The following is a 20,296-nucleotide window of genomic DNA, read 5'->3' on the forward strand; positions in this document are numbered from 1 at the left end:
GTTTTTTTTCGTGGGGTGACTATCCGCAGAAATAAGAGAGTGATCTTTCCTTTACTTCTTCTTCTTGTTTAAACTGTTGAGGGAAGAAGAGAATTATTTATATATAGATATTGGTCATAATTGGTCATTCATATACAAATCGCGTTTTTGAGAATGTACTAGGAGGAAGCAAGAGCTTTTCACATCAAATAAGTGCCTCTCTAATCGTTCTGCTTTCTCTTATCTTTTAATGGAATGGGTTGCCTGAGTCAGCCAGGAAAACCAATGATTTAGCATATTTTAAGTCACAGATCAACATGCATGACTAGATTGTCACATGAAATGCGTAAGACGTAACAATCTTATTTTTAGAAGAAAAGTCAGTAATCTATAAGTAATACCAAAAAGCTTCAAATACATTAGGCTGCTATTGTATTGTTTATAGTTTTCAGACTACATACATGTATAAATAGAATACATTATGTAATCCTACGAATGCATATATCCAGTTTTCGATGCGTTATCAAACTGTATATATTTTGTAGAGAATTAGGCTTACACCTATAATATAACACATTGGCGTAGTCTGGAGGGGAGGGTCTTCAAACCATCACTTGCCTCAGACCTCATTGTCTGAAAGGGAAACTTTACTTACAGCCCCAGTGCAGCCAACGTAAGCAAACTACAGTTTCCAAATTTCATGAGCGTAGCCAAAAGGGGTTTTGTGGTTTCCCTTCCCAATCCAATACAAAAACTAAAGCATTTTACCATTTTCTACCAGTTGCTGGACTCCATTGAATAGCAGATTTGGTTTTTGAATTTTTTTTAGCGGAAGAGTAGCGGGCTAATTGCACTGTAGATACCTCAGAATATGCATTTTTAAAGCTTAAAATAACGGAAATAATTTTTGGTTCCGGGGTTTCGCACCGGACCCCACTGATAGGAGCTCACAGCGCTCCCCCGGACTCCCTAGCTGTTCATTGGCGGTGTGTACTGTCTTTCTACTAATTATAGGAGGAGAGTATTATAGCGTAGAAAGAAACGTTTGAAAGAATGAAAGATCAGAATGTAATGAATATTAATTACATACACACACACACTAATATATATATACTGTTCATATCCGAAAATAGTGTAAGTTTATGAAATTATACACCGCGAAAATCTGATCCCCTTTCGGGGGCCGCTAAAAATGATAACTTATATCTCTTATAAGGGAAATATTGGAACATGTTAAACATAATAAATAATATTTTAAGAATATAATTCTCTTAAAAATCAATAAATCATTCTAGATAAAATAAACAAATTCTTTTCGGAGTTTTGGGTGTATGTTTTCTATACCAAGATTCATAATAATTGAACATTATATATCTACTCACAGGTTCTTTACTGTTTATTTGTGCACTCTGGCTGTAAACAGGATAGGCAGTAAGATGGGCCTAAGCATCCTTTATATCATTCCTCGTTTAACAAATTATAGTCTTTCTTTTTCATAATAATTAGACAAGTGATGTGCAGTTAATAGATCTTGATATAGTCTCGTTCTCGTATACTACACAACTACAGGTAAAATATTCAATAACAGAATTAATGTACATGCTGGTTAATGTACATGCTGGCAGTTGCTGGTTAATGTACATGCTGGTTTTCTAAAAATAAAGATAATCCAACAAGTTGGACGAAAACCGGGGTAGCAATATGCAATGTTAATTACTTCTAAATAATCCATAATCCAAGTGAATAAAATAAATGTATTTACCTGCAGCCTTACTATACGTTCGAAACAGCCACAAAGGGATACAAACTAATTCGTAATGGCGTCCTGGTGAAGAGGTAGTTTTAGTTACGTAAAGCGACGAAGGAGCCAGAGGAATGGACAGTGACCACATTTTTTTCGCCTCCTTATGCGCACTCGGAACCCCATTTTGGGAGAAAGGTCAAGTGGCTAAAGGCAGCCGGTGCGGGCTGAAGAAATATAAATATATATACTGGCCAAATATTACCCGCGGCCTGCGGGCCTTAGTTTGAGTATTGCTGATATAGTGGATTGGATTTAGACCTATGTCAAACATGGCGAATGTTCCCTTCACATTGAACATACGTTACGGTCTCCGCCATGACCTAAGGAACATTTGTGACAAAGTTTATCCAGATTGGTTAAACGGTTTTGATTTCTATGCGAGACATACATACATACATACATACATACATACATACATACATACATACATACATACATACATACGCCTTACTTTCTACTTTATAGTATAGATACATACATACATACATACATACATACATACGCCTTACATTCTGCTTTATATTTTAGATATATAGAAATATTTGTGTGTGTTTATGAGATCACTTACAAAGGCGGCAGGATACACATTTGAGACCAAAAGAAAATCCACTGCCGAGGACAGACGTAAACGGCTAAAAGACAATCTAATTCGACAACCGGCAGACAATAGTTCTGTCTGCTTTGAATGTGACAAAATATGTAGGTCGCAGCTGGGGCGGCGTATCCACGTGAAATACTGCACTCCTTATTATTCTTCGGACTCAAAGACAAGTCTTATTATTATACATGACAACATGTTACATGTTACAGGCTAAGGGCTAAATTCGGCATTCTCTAGAAAATGTGGTGGACGACAGTGGCGTACCATCCATGGCGCGAAGGGGTTCGTTGAACCCGGGCCCACGACCATTTACGGGCCCGCTCCCGATGGCGCAACAACCATTACGCCAGGGTCAGATTTACCCCTATGGAACATTAGGGCCCCAAGAAATATTTAGTAATTATATATAATATCTGGACCCCGAAACGGCCCCATTTCTCAAATAGCTTAAGGCCTTTTCAATCTAAATACGGCACTGCATTGCGCCATGGCCCATGACTAATGACCAAGTGTGACCTACATTAGCTCATAGGGGTGACAACAACGTGGGAGAAAGATAATAACAATTTTCTTAAAAGAGTTTTAAAAATATGTAAAGTTTCCTAAACATATCCCAAACGTCAATTCAAACTTTATATTTTCAAAACGTTAATCCATGTACCGTGTCATCATATGCTTGCGTAAGTGGCCTGGTCGGTTGTGATGTGAGGAACTGCTTTCATCAGGCTTATTGTAATGGTGGTGACATGTGGGACCCATTCTATCATTTGGCTTTTCCAACCTCTTTTAATAAAACCGTTGAATTTATCACCTTATTATTTTTCTGCTTTTTTTTTTTCTCATTTTTCTATTACCATCCATTAGCATCCATTGCAAAAAGTAACATCATATTCTGTTACATAGGGAATCTTTAAAGATGTTGAATTTTTGAACTACTCAATGTGAACGATTTGTGGAGAAGGTTAATACAAATTGTTCAAGATAGAGCGATGATTAATTTATCATGGAATTGTGTCTTTCACTTGAATGGCTGCCTTGTCGTAATTTATCTGCACTGGACTGTCGTTCGGATGGTCTCGCGTTTATACAGAATCAATGTTGTCTGTTTTCCAACCGAATTAAAAAAAAAGAGCCAACTAATGACTTAACTTCATCAACAACTTGCAAACATACAGAGAACATGAACGAATGAGAACGGTGGATGATGTCAACACAGAGTACATTGAAGAAGTTGACATTTAGTAACTGTAAGTAATTCATAGCATAATGAATTTTAGCTTTAACTTTAGCATGCAACAACATGTCATTTAATGGTCATCGCTAAGATTATTGTTTGGGTTCATTAAATTGTCATCGCTATTATCGTTTAGGTGACACAATCAACAACGATAATTTCTTAGTTACATACATTCTTAAGAAAAAGCAAACCTTTACCTTGACCCACTGATTCAAAACCAGATAACAAACTGTTAGGACTTTGTTGAATTAATTACTAAGTATTAATGTGTCTAGGTATTAAAAGTAATATTAATTGCAATGTGTTTGTGTTAAAATAAATCTATATTTGATTATTACTTTTAGTCCCAAAGCTCAGCCCAACAGACACACCATACACACCCAGTTGAACATAAACCAATAAACGATGTGTATGATGATTTATAATTAAACTATAAATTTAATAAAAATGAAATTTATACAATAAAATGATATATGACTAATGGGAATGATAAATGAATATAAAATACATATAGTATTATATGGTTCAATTAAATACTTCAATAGTATTTTTTTTTTAAATAGTATTGACTCATCAATATCCCATTTCAAGACAAAGATTCTGTAATCAGGTGCAGTGTACTTCCTATACAGATGTTCATGGTAACACAAGGAGATCTATTTTTCTAATCAAGTGGAATGTCACCACGATGAAGAGTTCAGAGTACTACCAAAACTCACATCGTCACAATGTACCACCAAGAATGAATGAAGAAATCTAGAACCTCAGCCTCGAAACCCAAAACTTGAAACCTCAGAAGAAAAACCCTGAGACTTGAAACCTGAGACCAAAACCTCAGCCCTGAAACCTGAGACGAAGACAAATAACAGATTCTTCTAATCCTCTAATCTTCTAATATAATTACAAAATACAAATACGACCGAATCCATTTAAAAAAATATCTTTAAATGTGAAATAAAACTCACTTTAAATAGGGGTCAAATAATTCTTCAAGAATCAAGAATATATACCAAGGCTAACGCTAAGGCTGTCCAGTAACAAAGACACAAGTATAATTCAAGAACTCAAAAGATACACTTGGCTCTACAGCCCAAGATGGAGGGAGTCTACCAAACGATCAAGAAGAAAAATTTGACGTCATGAGAAAATTGACGCCGAAGCGACAAAGGGAGAGCAACTAGTGCACAAGAAAACATTATCACAAATGACGTCATTGCCTAATGATGAAAGCGGCGCTATTAGATAGAGAACATTTTTACTAGGCAAATAAATAATTAGTTGCGACATAGACCTGTTCGGTGTCGTGCGCATCTGGTAGGGTATTTTCGTTTGAGCACCATAAGGTCTTATTAGTTCTGTTTCTAAGGATGCGCTATATTGGTGTCATTGTTCTCTTGTTGTGCCTTGAGATGAGTCTCTTTGTGTTCTCTTGGTGTGCCTTGAGATTGAGTTATCTGTGTGGTGTTATTCCCCAGTATTGGGTAAGTTAGTTTATTTTACTATCTTCTACATGTCTAGCTTTACAATCGTTTCTTTAATAATCGTGAGAATGGCGGTATCAAAGGAGTGTGTATTTTTCTTATCTAGGGACGCAGGCTTGGGACTCTGCTGGAGTCAAGTCTGAGTTGTAGGCTTGGTAGTTGACTATTGCCCGTGGCGTTGGGTTGGCGTTGTGAGGCCTGATTGTCTATGGCACTGAGATTAAGGTGTGCTATAGTCCTTTGAATGTAGTTTGTAATTGCTATTAATATTTATTCATAATGTATGCCTCATAATATCATATATATCATTAACTCATTAAACCTTTGTTGTTATATGCAATATTGTTATTCACTAGTATACGTTAATATTTGGTGTATTCGTTCCTAGATATTTATTGCATAAATTGATTACTAGACTGTTAGGGGTGCCCAGGCAGACGAGCCTAGGCTAAACTATAACCCCGGCATAAAGTTAATAAACACTGCTCAGGTGGGGAGCCCGGCGGAGTACATCATACCCTAGATGAGCGCGAGGACAAAACCCACCTGACATTCGGCAATGCCGTTTTCCAATCTTTTCTTATATAACACAGACGTTACTTTAAAAAAGAAGATGATTACGTCTTATGATTCATGCATCTAGTTATGCATGTTAACCAACGACTAAAATTCTGCCAAGTCATTGTTTTTCCTGGCTGGCTCAGGCAAGCCATTCTATGCTAGAGAAGAACATTTGTACTAATTTGTCCTAGCATATGGAACGAGGAATGTGCCTTTATCTATGTGTCTTTCTGAGTATTTTTATTAGATTTTGTTTTTGTATTTGAAGATTATAGTTCTGTGTTTTATCTATAATTGCTACTTTACTTTTGAGTCTTCTCTCCTGAAGGCTTTCTTAATTTAGTGATTTTACTAAAGGTGTTACTCTTGTCAAATGTGAATACTCGTTTGTTATGAATCTCACTGCTCTATTTTGTGTCTATTCCAGTTTCTGTTTTCTTGAGTTGAGGGGTCCCAAACAGCGGATGCATATTCTATTATTGGCCTAACCAAGGTTAAATAACATTTTAGTTTTATGTTCTTATTTGATTTATAGAAATTTCTTTTAATTAACACTAATGCTTTGTTTGATTTTTTTTTATAGTTTCATCAATATGGGGATTCCATGACAGTTTTTCAATTTTTATAACACCGAAGTATTTTGCATTTTTAGTCTGTGTTACTGGTTTACCATGAATAAGGTAAGTGTAATTAATTTGTTTTAGTTTTTTTTTTGTTACTCTTAATAACTGATATTTTTCTGGGTGGAAAGACATGCTCCTATTTATTCCCTTTTCTGTAATTCATCTAATTCTCTTTGTAAAATGTCTGTATCTTGTGTTGTTTTTATTGTTCTAGGCCAATCTACGTCATGTTTCTCTATCATGATTGACAGCACTCAAGAAGTATTCAAAGTTGGTTCAATTAGCATTAGTTTCTGAAATGGTTTTGTGAGCTCCGATGACAAAATACCCTAAGAAATCGCTGTCGGAGAGTCATTTGTAGGTTTTATATTTGTGAGTACCAGAGGTCTGCTGAATCGGCTGAAGTAATACTTCAAGTAATAAACAATCACACAATCTTTCTTTAAATTAGGCTACTAGTGAGGCCAAGGCTAGGAAGGTGCCTCCATTTGCGCATTATGTTCACTGTGCTAAACAGTGCTTAAACATGGTCTTCAATGATTCTCTCAGCTGTGTTCGTGAAGTTCATTAGAATGTCTTTTAGTTAATGCACCGATACATACAAACTTAGCCACTTATTTTTTTTTTGTCATACCCAAAATTTTTCATAAGAGGGGGGATGGGCCCATTATCATATTCTTGAACCCTGGCCCATGTGTACCTTGCTATGCCACTGGTGGATACATTCTTTTGCTTTAACGGCAGATCATATGTATTACACTTTTATTGCAGAAGTTAAGAGAACTGTCTGAATGTAATTGAAGCATTATTATATTTGTATTTAAGAAGAATTTTTGTTACTGGTCTGTGGTCCACTGTCTGTGATGTTTTGTGTGAAGTACATTGTCAGAGGTGCCTTGTCTGCACTGCACTGTCTGTGATGTTTTGTCTGAAGTACATTGTCAGAGGTGCCTTGTCTGCACTGCACTGTCTGTGATGTTTTGTGTGAAGTACATTGTCAGAGGTGCCTTGTCTGCACTGCACTATATGTGATGTTCTGTCCGTGTTTCTTAATCTGTGATGCCATGTCTGTGATGGTATACTGTCAGTGGTACCCTTTCAATGATGGTACACTGTCTGTGATACCCAATCTGTTTTGCCCTGCCTGTGGTCCAAAAGTGTGATGCTCTGTCTTTCATGCCCTGTATGTGATGCCCCAATATGTGGCTCCCTGTCAGTTTTGCCCTGCCTTTGGTACCATATTTGTGATACCCAACCTGTAGTGGCTTTCTATGGTACATTGTGGTGCCCTGTCTGCGGTGCAATGTTTGTGGTACCAGTCTGTGGTTCACTGTCTCTGGTACGCTGTTTGTGTATTCTGATGGGGAACGGTGTCTGTGGTGCCTTGTATGTGATGCGTTTTCTGGGGTATATTGACGTAGTTGTCATATTTAAGGTGTCCTATTTGTGATGCCTAATCTGTCGTGCCCAATAGGTAGTGCCCTGTCATTGGTACCCTGTCTGTGGTGCCCTCTCTGTCGTACCTTTCTATGGTACCCTGTCTTTGATATGAGCTAGGCAGGCCTTAGAATGGAATCCCCAGGGAAGAAGACGTAGAGGAAGACCAAAAAGAACATGGCGACGCAGTATACTAGAGGAAGCCGAGAGGACAGGAAAGATCTGGGAAGCCATAAAAAAAACTAGCAAGAGACCGTGGAGAGTGGCGTGTTTTTGCTGAGGCCTTATGTTCCACGAGGAACTCAAATTAATGATGATGATGAAGTCTTTGATATACTGTATGTAATACCGTCTTTGATATACTGTATGTAATACCGTCTTTGATATACTGTCTGTAATACCGTCTTTGATATACTGTCTGCTGTACCCAATCTATTGTGCCCTGTCAGTGGTACCTAAGCTGTGATGCTCTGTCTTTGGTGCCCTGTCTGTTGCGCAATGTCAGTGGTACCATGTTTGTGTTTCTCAAACTGTGGTTAAATGCCCTGTCTGTGGGGCTCTGTCAGCGTAGAGGTCTGTGGTGTCCGTCTGGGGTACCGAGTCTATGGTATAATGTCTGTTGTACCCTGTTTGTTGTACAAAGCATGTGATCTCCTATCTGTGGTGCCCCATCTATTGTGCCCTGACTTTGGCTCTAAATCAGTCCTGTCAGTGGTGTCTTATTTTGTGCTACCATGTCTGTGGTACCTAATCTCTGGTGCCCTGTCTGTGGTACGCTCTCTGTAGTTTTTTTTTTTTTTCTAATTCAAAGACGAGTTTCTTAACGATTAGAAACGTAATTAAAGATAATTAATTTATGACAGTTTAACTTTGTGTGTACACACTACTAAGATCCAAGTCACGCAGTGTATGAGTGTGTGTTTCTGTGCGTGTGAGAGTCTTGTCCAGAGTTTGAGAAGAATGGTGATGAGATACAAACCATGATACAGACCATGATACAGAGCATGATACATACCATGATACAGAGCATGATACAGACCATGATACAGACCATGATACAGAGCATGATACAGACTATGATACAGACCATGATACAAATCATGGTACAGACTATGATACAGACCAAATAAGCTTCTTTTTTTTTTCTTTATTAGGCTACATGTACTTTTTTTTGTCATTAGCAAAGCTTTTTTGTGTTCCTAATAGATCACAGAGACCCTCCATACTCCCCCCCCCCTTTTTTTTCCCGGATTAAGTCGGATTGGTTGACATGAGCCAGAAAGATCTCCGATGTATAATCTATTGAATAAGATTTAATCCGATCATGAAGCTAGTTAGTTGAAATGAACATCAAACATTGAGTCAGACATTGCCTTACTATCCTGTGAACATTTTGTTAAGAAAATATATGGTTTTAACAATAGTATGATAAGTTCTGTTTCTTCATTCATCGGTTTTGTCAGACATTTGTAATAGAATGAATAAAACAGGACAGACTTGAAGAGGACATAAAATGTACAGATAGGAACATTGAACATATTGCAACATCTCTCACTATCAAGGCTCTCTGCAAATATTTCACAACACGACGCAAATAACTCCAAGAACAACTCAATAACGTATGATATAACAATAATAAAAACCTCAATAACGTATTTCTTTAATGTCTAATAAATTTACAGCCAATACTGTACAATTGGCAACAGACTGTAGATAAACGTACTGCCGTATTAACTCTGAACTGCTGAACCAAACTCTAATAGTTTCTCCGTTTCATCTTGGACTCCTACTGGAAATTACCCAAGACCATTAGTGAACAGTGAAGACCACTAGCTCGTAACCAAGTCGTACAGACCTGTTTAATATAACATTAAAACTATACTTTGATATCCTCTTTTGCTTTGTTTTTTTCACACAAAAGATTACCTTGATCAAGTTTCTACTTTCTACACATCAAACGAGCAGGTGTTTTTTTTTCCTAATGTATTATTGATTTAGGTCCTTGTTATGACTAAACTCTCACTAGACGGTAGAAAGACACATTGTATAATGTAAGACAACGACTGGACGAAAGGTTGACATGGACAAAAATGACACTACCTAACTAGTTTCTAGTTTTCGTCGAATACAAAAAAAAAACAACAACAACAAAAAAAAAAGTTAGGTCCCGTAAAAGTATTCACTGTTTGAAAAGTCTCTGCGACTACCAACAAATGTTCATATCGGCTGCGAGTGGTCCTCATCATTACCTTTAAGTGGAGAATTTAGAATTCTAAAAGCTAATAGAATGATTAAAAAAAAAATTTTGGACAACACTTAAGTAGACGGTAAGAAAAAGGTGTGTTCATAATCCGTGCAGGCATGTATGAGTGTTCTCATGTTTGCACTTATGGGCTTGATTTCGAATATGTGTGTTTTATTTCGGGGTAGGGGTTTAGGGGGGATTTTTCTCCGCCCCCCCGCCCCCCCTCGCGAAAAAAATGTGTATGTATGTATGTGTGTGTGTGTACATAATCTTTATTGCATTCTGACCCTTCATTCTTTCGGAACACGTTTATTGTGCCCTAGAATGGGTTCTTCCTGTAGTTAGTGGAAAAATTATTGACTCCCCGCCAGTGCCAGCAAGGGGATCTGGCGGAGCCCCGCCGCCAAGCACTATTTCTGGTATTGAATGCTAATAAAATGCATATTCTGAGGTATCTACAGTGCTGTGACAAGTCAAAAGCTTGCGGTCAGAGTCACTCAATTTTATCACAGCATTAATTATTATTATTTATTATTTATTTATTTTATTTTAATTATTTCCCCGTTCTATACCCAATTTCTTCACCCGCCCCACCTTTCTCTCTCCAGGCTAGACTTAGTCCACCACCTTGAGATAGCTAGGCCGTGTCCTTTCACTTATCTCCCCTAGATCGGGGAAAGATAAACACACAGTCTCTTTGGTCTGACGGTCGCAATTGACACCACCTTGGGTGGAATGCAAGTCCATTTTTCTTTCCCCCCCCCTTTCCCACGTCTCTCTTTGATCAAAGAGATTACTCGGGTCAACACGCCTCGTGACACTCCAAGGTGCGACTCTTGTCGGACTTCACCCAAGCTAGAGATAATCTTTGGCCTATCGCATTTCCTGTTTCCGCCCATCTCTCCCGGACCTTTATAAGGTAGAATAAGTCAAACCAGACCCGCTCATTTCTCTATCGCTGGCAATCGAGTCTGGACTATTTCATTTATTCTTACTCTTACATGAATACCTGGTGGTAAGCCGAACTTAATCACAGTTCTATCTTAATTACTTTGTGTATATTTGTCATTGGATATTACCATGTGTATTTTATTATTTCATTTATATTTAATTAGTGCATTTTGTATTTCTCACTGTCGTAAGTAGAAAACATAAACATGGCATATTTTATGTATTGCATTAATCTATTAATGCTACGTTGCTCAATTGATCGTTGATGCAATCATGTATATATTTGTACATCTTATTTTATTCTCTTTATCTCAGCTGACCGCCTTGATAATTTTACTACCTCACCAATACTGCGCTTAGAAAAGATATATGAATTATCTCCCCTTTTCTAATTCTACTTTGGCGAGAGTTGCGCCCCTTTAACGGACGCTCTCCCCATTCAAGCTCGCTCCTTTGTTTATGGCCGACGGCCATGTGTAAACAATAGCGTCATGGTCGACGACAAGCTTCCGCCCCACCCCCCTTTTTTCTCTTTCCACTTATGCCATTTGTCATCATCTCCCCATTGTGCTCAAAAGCAATTTTACCAATCTGACGAATGCACCTCAGTCGAGACATGTCCTAATCTGTCTTTGTTTATCCCCAGCCTCCCTCAGGTGTCTGCCTATTTATTCGGCACTGCACTATTGCCTATTTGCTATTGAGTATCATCTACTGCCTACGTGGATCTACTCATTCTGTTACTTGGTGCTATCGGCTCTACTTGCCTGCCTATTTGACAGTCCACTTGTCAACCCATTAGGCACGACGTCCCTATAGACCCAGAGTGTGACAAAGTGACATACTCTCTTATTAAGTGCAAGAGTGATGATTAAATATAGTATTGGTTAGAGATAGATGCAAACCCTCCCCCTTTTATTCTTCTATGTAAATAGTTATGTAAATAAATATTATTCAATTTTAACTTTGTAGCTCTCTTTCATTGCTTGTCTCGTTGCGTGTCTGCTCCCGATGTATATGCTAATAGGTCGGTGTGTGATAGCTTTAAAAATAATCATCCCCTAGACATTAAACAAGCCAAACACACGTCACTACCCCCAACCTGTCACAAGTGCATTTTCCTGCTATTAAAAAGTCTAATTTCAAAAACCTAATGTGCTATTCTTACTGACTTAGACCCTCCCGCGCCATTCTGTGCATTTGCCGTCAAGCTGTTTCCACAAAAATCTTTCACTGGTAATGTCTGAAGCCTCTTCCCACCTGCTTTGAGGACCTCCATGAATGTGTGGCGCCAAGTTGTACTAGGATGTCATCGCAACTTTTATTATGCGTAATTCATTTTGTCGGAGAACATGTCCCGCAAACCTCATGCGACGCTCTGTCAAAGTCTTACTAAAGGATTGACTCCCAGTTCGACATGTGATTTCCTTGATTTAGACCCGATCTCTATGACTCCTAAAATCTGTCTTAGCCATCTTTGTTTTTAGTTTTTCAATTTCGGCAGATGACGATTCACTGCACTTTATTAATGGAGATCCCCCATTGCTAGAAATGTGTAACCTCTCTTGAATACGCTCTTGGAATTAGGTGACTGTAGTTTGCTTTAGATTTTATATCAAAAAGGGAAGTTTTATCGTCAAAATCATCTGTTGAGGGTTTTAAATCTCTGGACTTCATTGTTGTTGTTTTTTAATTCAAAACTCCATATAGCTACGATCATAGACTTTGGTAACTGTAGTTTGCTTTAGAATAATGTTGAGGATAGAGGTTTTCCCACCTCAAAACGCTCTGTAGAGGGATTTTAAACTCAAAACCATCTGGAGGAGAGGAGTTTAAACTCAAAACCCCCAATTGGCTTGGCTACGCTCAAATAATTTTAGTGTGTAATTTGCTTTTTTTTATATTGAAGAGGTATATCTTAGCATCAAACCCTTCTGAAGGGAGATTTAAACTCAAAACCACTTTTGGTAATGCGTAATTTGCTTTTTTTTTACATTGAAGATGTATTTTTTAACTTCCATCCCCACTGGCGGGGGGTTTAAACTCAAAACCCCTTTTCTACGCTTATAGATTTAAGAGTGTGTAATTTGCTTTTTTTTTTCTTGAAGATGTATACTTTAGCTTCAAACTCCGCTGGAGGGGAGTTTAAACTTAAAACTGAGTCAAAACCCATTTAGCTATGCTCATAACATTTTGAGTGCATAATTTGCTTTTTTTTTTCATATTGAAGAGGGGGTTTATCGTAAATTTTGGAGGGGTTTTAAAATCAAAGTCTTTCTTAACTGTGCTCTTGATATTTGGGGATTTTCGCTTGCATTATTTATTTGTTTTTTTTTAATAGAAGAGGGGGATTTAACTGCAAAAACCCCGGGTAGAAGGTTTTAAACTCAAAACCTTCTGTTAGGGGGTTTTAAACTCAAAACCCCCTGGTAGGGGTTTTAAACTCAAAACCCCCTTGGCTGCGCTGGGGCAAGTGATGGTTTAATATTAAAAGTTCATCTAAAATAAACAAAATCAAAGCAAAAAATCAGTCACTAAAGCCCGTCTTCCCCAAACCCCCCCCCCCCCCCGGCTACGCCCATGATATATATATATATATATTTACCAGCGGCCTGATACAATGTTTGCGTTTTGATCGGAAACATGTCTTACAATAGAAAGTTTATTTGCTGATTCCCAACAACAGTGTCTCTAGATGAGTAGGGACAGCATGAGTGTGTGTATTGTGTGTATTCTGGATAACGTCATCAAAGAAACAAAACCTTTGAACTTTTATTCGTGCTCATTTTTATGTCGGAAGGTTCAGACAACTAGGACTAGAAAACGTGAAAGGATCAAGACGTCTGTGTGTAGTGACTCAATGAACTCTTTACATTATGTCTTTCTATTTATGTAAATGTTTTTGTTGTGTTCTATAGTAGTCTTAGCCTTAGTCCTAAATCTATATATATAATCTTCGCTCAACAGTTTGGATGAGCAAAAAGTAAAGGAAAGATCACTCTCTTATTTCTGCGGATAGTCACGTACTGTATGACTTCGCTATACGCAAGGCTCGTAAAGTAATTCTGTACGTAGTAAAGAATGAATATAAATGCAAAGACGAATGCATTTTCTAATATAAACTCTTAATTTTTACTTATAATCCGTATCCCTACCAAACTGGGCTAGAAATAAAAAAAAGAGTGATCTTTATATGACTTCTTGGTCACAATGGTAAAGTCCGGCCCTGCTATTTTGTGACGGGTGAATACTATTTGTTCTTCCCCTCTCTTTTTTTTTCGTAGGGTAACTCTTGTCCGTCCGACTTGCAAAAATAAAAGAGTGATCTTTCTATTACGTGGTGTCCAAACTCTTGAGCCATGAAGAGAATTATGTAAAGAGATACTTCACTTTACGGGTCAAACCATTATGTTTAGACCACATGTTGACATAATGACCCGCGTGTTTAGTAACGACAGGATCACGTGACAAATATCCTAAGTCGTCTACCAAACACACAATCTAGATCTAGATCTGTAGACCTGAGCTACTTGGCACACGCTTCAGAGCCAGTAAAGTAGTTCACCAAATCTAGACTAGATCTGTAGACCTGAGCTACTTGGCACACGCTTCAGAGCCAGTAAAGTAGTTCACCAAATCTAGATCTAGATCTGTAGACCTGAGCTGCTTGGCACACGCTTCAGAGCCAGTAAAGTATTTCACCAAATCTAGATCTAGATCTGTAGACCTGAGCTGCTTGGCACACGCTTCAGAGCCAGTAAAGTATTTCACCAAATCTAGACTAGATCTGTAGACCTGAGCTGCTTGGCGCACGCTTCAGAGCCAGTAAAGTAGTTCACTAAATCTAGACTAGATCTGTAGACCTGAGCTGCTTGGCTCACGCTTCAGAGCCAGTAAAGTAGTTCACCAAATCTAGACTAGATCTGTTGACCTGAGCTGCTTGGCACACGCTTCAGAGCCAGTAAAGTATTTCACCAAATCTAGATCTAGATCTGTAGACCTGAGCTGCTTGGCACACGCTTCAGAGCCAGTAAAGTAGTTCACCAAATCTAGATCTAGATCTGAAGACCTGAGCTGCTTGGCACACGCTTCAGAGCCAGTAAAGTATTTTACTAAATCTAGACTAGATCTGTAGACCTGAGCTGCTTGGCACACGCTTCAGAGCCAGTAAAGTAGTTCACCAAATCTAGACTAGATCTGTAGACCTGAGCTGCTTGGCACACGCTTCAGAGCCAGTAAAGTATTTCACCAAATCTAGACTAGATCTGTAGACCTGAGCTGCTTGGCACACGCTTCAGAGCCAGTAAAGTATTTCACCAAATCTAGACTAGATCTGTTGACCTGAGCTGCTTGGCACACGCTTCAGAGCCAGTAAAGTATTTCACCAAATCTAGACTAGATCTGTAGACCTGAGCTGCTTGGCACACGCTTCAGAGCCAGTAAAGTAGTTCACCAAATCTAGATCTAGATCTGTAGACCTGAGCTGCTTGGCACACGCTTCAGAGCCTGTAAAGTATTTTACTAAATCTAGACTAGATCTGTTGACCTGAGCTGCTTGGCACACGCTTCAGAGCCAGTAAAGTATTTCACCAAATCTAGACTAGATCTGTAGACCTGAGCTGCTTGGCACACGCTTCAGAGCCAGTAAGGTAGGCCTAGTTCACCAAATCTAGATCTAGATCTGTAGACCTGAGCTGCTTGGCACACGCTTCAGAGCCAGTAAAGTATTTTACTAAATCTAGACTAGATCTGTAGACCTGAGCTGCTTGGCACACGCTTCAGAGCCAGTAAAGTAGTTCACCAAATCTAGACTAGATCTGTAGACCTGAGCTGCTTGGCACACGCTTCAGAGCCAGTAAAGTAGTTCACCAAATCTAGACTAGATCTGTAGACCTGAGCTGCTTGGCACACGCTTCGGAGCCAGTAAAGTAGTTCACTAAATCTAGACTAGATCTGTAGACCTGAGCTGCTTGGCACACGCTTCAGAGCCAGTAAAGTATTTCACTAAATCTAGACTAGATCTGTAGACCTGAGCTGCTTGGCACACGCTTCAGAGCCAGTAAAGTAGTTCACCAAATCTAGACTAGATCTGTAGACCTGAGCTGCTTGGCACACGCTTCAGAGCCAGTAAAGTATTTCACTAAATCTAGACTAGATCTGTAGACCTGAGCTGCTTGGCACACGCTTCAGAGCCAGTAAAGTAGTTCACCAAATCTAGACTAGATCTGTAGACCTGAGCTGCTTGGCACACGCTTCAGAGCCAGTAAAGTAGTTCACCAAATCTAGACTAGATCTGTAGACATGATCTGCTTGGCACACGCTTCAGAGCCAGTAAAGTAGTTCACTAAATCTAGACTAGATCTGTAGACCTGAGCTGCTTGGCACACGCTTCAGAGCCAGTAATGTATTTCACTAAATCTAGACTAGATTCTCGCTAACTAATAGATCTACTTGTAAATGCGAACTCAATAGCTTCTGAATATTTCTTTGACTAGTCCAACATTTTCTCTACTTGTTTACCACGGCTGATTGGAGGTCAACAATGAAGTGTTAACACTGTAGTTCCCAACTCTCACCGGAGAGCATTCTTGCATGTTTCTTATATTATGTAATACCTGCTGAGCACACATTATAAGTATGAGATCGCCTAATTTTTATTCTAGATCGCTATGTGTAGGCCTATATTTAGTGTAACTAATTTTACATTTGTCCATGAAGTTGGTTTATAATGTTGACAGAGAACTCCTCCCTTTTTTGTTTGTTCTTCGCCCTTGCATTTATCATCATCCCCTATGTTCAACACAATGATGAATAGACTTGTAAATATGTTCCCACTACACCCTATGTAGCAACTGACATCCTAATTAATTTGATTACCCCCCCCCCCCCCCCCCAATTTACATTGTATCTTGAGCAATAATTCTTATTGCCTCCCTTGCTTATGTTTGATTGAGATTGTTATCTCTCTTGCTTTGCTCTTCTATTTATATAGTTGTCATTAACAATCTCTTTAAGCAATTCTATTTGGTCGCCATCTCCCCTGTTTGTACTCAAAAGCAATTTTATCAGTCTGACGAATGCACCTCAATGGAGGGCATCGATAAGATGAATGGGAGATGTGTCCTAACTTGTCTCTGTTTTATTTGCTGCCTTCCTCAAGTGTCTGCCAGGTTGATGCCTACTACTTGCTTCATATACGCCCACGTACATACCACTACAACTTCTTGCCATAGTACTACTACTCAGCACTACCTGCTACTGGTACTTGCCACGTGATAGTATTTGGTACTTGCCTCAACTGTCTTTGTGAGACTGCTCACTAAAGATACTACGATCACCTCTACAATTACTGCTCCTTTTGATGATACTGCCCATGGTAGATCAGCTCTGCCTGCAGTACCCTTCGTGCCCTCGGTAGCCTGCCACCCGCACTACTGTGCCCAGAACCTACCTCAGTGACTTTGGATTGACACTTAGAGCAAACATTGAGTCACCAGCGACCCTCTACCAGCTAGAGCGCCACCTCCAGCTGTAAACCCTCCACCAAGGAGCACACCCAGCTACGACATCGATAGGACTTTAAGATAAGTTCAAAGGCAAAGTGATATACTCGCTCTCATACTTGGGCTAAGAGTGATGATTAAATATTCCAATTAAGAAATATGATACAATCCCCTCCCCTTTATTTTCTTCATCTTGTATGTAAATAAACATCTTGTAAATAATTAATTATGGTATCTTTCTCTATTGTCTGTTTGTTGCGTACCTGTTTCCGATTTATCTTTGATGACCCCAGTGTGTCCAGGACACTCAAACAATCATCCCCTCGACAGCAAACAAGCCACACATACAAGCAATACACGAGGGTCGTCACAGTACCATGCCTCAAGACATTGATTTAAGAACTAGGCGTTTTATTACACTATACTATACATATATGGTGGTCGTGAGGTATGCGTTCTGGACTTTCGTCTCGATGGTCAAGTGTTCAAACCCTGCCCGTCGCCATCTCCCGCCGTCATGCCATGCCATAGGAATATCCTATGCATGTAAAGTAAGCTAACTAATTGTGTGGTGATTTCTTTTACTTCATCAACTGTCTGAAGTATGACAATGAAACAATCATCCTTCATAGAAGATAGTTACTGAATGAGTTCTGAAAAAGACAGGCATAAAGTCTCCAGTTTTTTGTTACATTGAGGGTATAATTATTCCGATACATAGGTCAGTGACACCACAAAGTGATCTCTTACCCCCCACCCCTCGCTCTACTATGGTGACAAATGACAATGACACATGAATGTATCCCGATCATGAGTCTTTTACACACCACGTCATCAAACCTTGAACAGTTCGTGCTGGTGTCATATGGTTTGGTTTGGAAACTATCCAGAATGTGTCTTTCAAATAGCATCACATTCTTTTGAATGATATCCAGAATCTATTTATAACCATTTTTTTTTTAAACTGGATCCATTATTATTGATATAAATTCTCTAAATTTTAAATAAAGTATACAACGTGTTTGTTATTTATTACTAATATAACGGAATGCTAGTAAGTAGGAAAATATTTTATAATAATATATATGTTATATTGGCCCTCTTAAGGCCCATATGAAATAATCACAACACTACTACAAGATATAATGGAAGTGTAGACAAAAAAAAAACAACACTTTTTGCCAAACTAAAACTGATCGGTAAAGCGCTTGGCTATTGAACCTGGGGTGCCGGATTCAAATCCTGATGAATCCTTGGATTTATAATTTCGGGATCTTATGGGCGCCTCTGAGTCCACCAAGCCCTAATGGGTACCTGACATTAGTTGGGGAAAAGTGCTGGCCACAAGACACCCTCGTTAACCGTAGGCCACAGAAACAGATGACCTTTATATTATCTGCCCTATAGATCACAAGGTCTGAAAGGGGAACTTGTACTTGCTTTTATGATAGTGTCGCCTTTCTGATGAAAACGAATAGATTTTTTGCATACACGCAGTGACACACAGACATTTATAGCTTTGTGGGCGGTGTTTGAAAGATACGTGAGGGTGCTTCAAAGTCTTGACTTTTTTTGTTCTCATTTCACTGCAGCGCCAAGACTTTACCTTTGAAATCAAGCACATTATATAGTGAAGACAAGAATACCACAGCAAGCTTCTTTGAAAATCGAGGAATTAAAATGTATGAGTTGCACTCCAGTTAAAAGTGGCATTGTCTAAGATATTTTTAGGTTAGACAAATCCTTACAAATATTTTTAAAAGTATGTACAGGATTATGGATGTGTTGTCTCCCTTAGTTGAATGTACAATGATAATTGTTTAGAAACGTTAACAAGAAACCTGAAAACAAAATTGAAACGACTATGTCAGGATCGGAGTATTGAATACCAATACACAAATACACATGCTCTTTCTGTTTACTCAAACATTGCAAAATACTAGTAATAATAAGAGGGAGAATTTTATATGAATGAAGATTTATGATTCACAAAGCATAAAACCTATTCTTTAACAATGAAATTATGCTTTAAGTTGTGTTTGAAGCTACATTATAAAGTGCAACACCGAATATACCTACTGGTATAATTTATAAACTTAGACATTGATAGGCCTCATCAATAAATTATTTTTCACTAGTTCCAACCACCCAAGCTAACCTTTTTATGCTAATGTATGGTACATGATATGTTTTGTTCCTTGCTTATAACATCTTATACAGGATACAACAATATAAGAAAATCACACTAGTTCTATATTTTGTTTTATTGGCATATATGAAATTCAACACTTGCCTATTACTGCAGTGGTTAATTTTTAAACCCTGGAAAATATACACACACTAACATCAGAACATTTAGCATGAATAAATGTAAGCTCTACAAATAATTGATGATTTTGTAATAATAAAATGTTGAAGCACAAATGGAATGTATTATATCACCCAAGTTGATGGAAGATATGTGACACTGTAGATCTATGTACAAAATAAGAAAGCCTCTTTAAAAAAGTGAGAACCTATGTGCAAAGTGTGAGACGTACAAGTCTAATGTCAAAAAATGATTTTTTTGTGCTGAACTATTAATGGGTGTGGTGGCTCAGGGGTAAAGGGCTTGGCTTCTGAACCAAGCGATCTTGGGTTCAAACCTCAGTAATGATTTGGATTTTTAGGATGCGCTTTAGTCTACTTAACTATAATGGGAACCTGACATTACTTTGGGAAAGTAAAATCCGTTGGTCGCTGCGCTGCCACATGATAAACTCGTTAACCACAATCAATAGAAATAGATGACCTTTATATCTGGCCTATAGATATCATGGTCTTAAGGAGTACTTGGTCTTTTTCTGAAATATTATAATGAATAGTATTTGTCAT

This window comes from Biomphalaria glabrata, chromosome 6 (assembly GCF_947242115.1).
Source record: "Biomphalaria glabrata chromosome 6, xgBioGlab47.1, whole genome shotgun sequence".
NCBI lineage: Eukaryota > Metazoa > Mollusca > Gastropoda > Planorbidae > Biomphalaria > Biomphalaria glabrata.